Here is an 880-nt window from a genome sequence, read left to right on the forward strand (position 1 = left end):
CAGAAGATGGGATTTTTTTTGGTTTGTTTTTCTATATACAAGAGAATGAGGTATCAGTTATTGCACATAAGTTGGTGGAATACGTATGTAAGGGGAAAAAGTGCAGCAGTACCAGAGGTAGACCAGTTTATAATGCGGCATTGTAAAGTCTGACAGATGCTGGAATAAAGGACCTGCAGAAACGCTCCTTCTTACACTTAGGGAATATGTACAGCAGTGCAAACTGTACTTATCAAAAAGGGAAATGGCTATACAATATGTACAATAGTGCAACAGGAATGATTGACATTATAGAGAGACTGTGCAGTATGAATGTATATGGTGGAAAAAGTTACTCAAAGTGAAAAGTCTATATTTTCTAGATTCATTACACAAAAACTAAAATATTTCAAGGCTATACTTCTTTTAACTTTGATGATAACGGCTTATAGCTCATATGACTCCCCCAAAACAGACCTGAAAATATCAGAATATTTCAAAAGATCAATTAAAAAAAGGATTTCAAATGAGAAATATCCAAACTCAAGCATGATCATGTATGTTCTCTCAATACCTGGTCGGGGCTCCTTTTGCTCAAGTTACTTCAGCATGCATGGAGGCAATCAGCCTGTGGCACCGCTGAGGGGTAATTCTGCAAAACTCTCATTAAATAAGACATGCCTGTACACGTCTTATTTAAAAATATGCCAAAAATAAACTGTTTGCACAAACCAGATTCTGTAAAAAGCTAAAAATTCTGCACTCCTCGATGCAACCCTGAAGCCATCAGTGGTCCGGCTGCAACTAACAGTCACATGGTAAAAATTCAGCGACTTTTTGACTGAACTGCATGCTGTGTTTATTTGAGGAGTTGATAACATTACATCACAGACAAGCTGAC

The sequence above is a fragment of the Amphiprion ocellaris genome, chromosome 20 (assembly GCF_022539595.1).
Source record: "Amphiprion ocellaris isolate individual 3 ecotype Okinawa chromosome 20, ASM2253959v1, whole genome shotgun sequence".
NCBI lineage: Eukaryota > Metazoa > Chordata > Actinopteri > Pomacentridae > Amphiprion > Amphiprion ocellaris.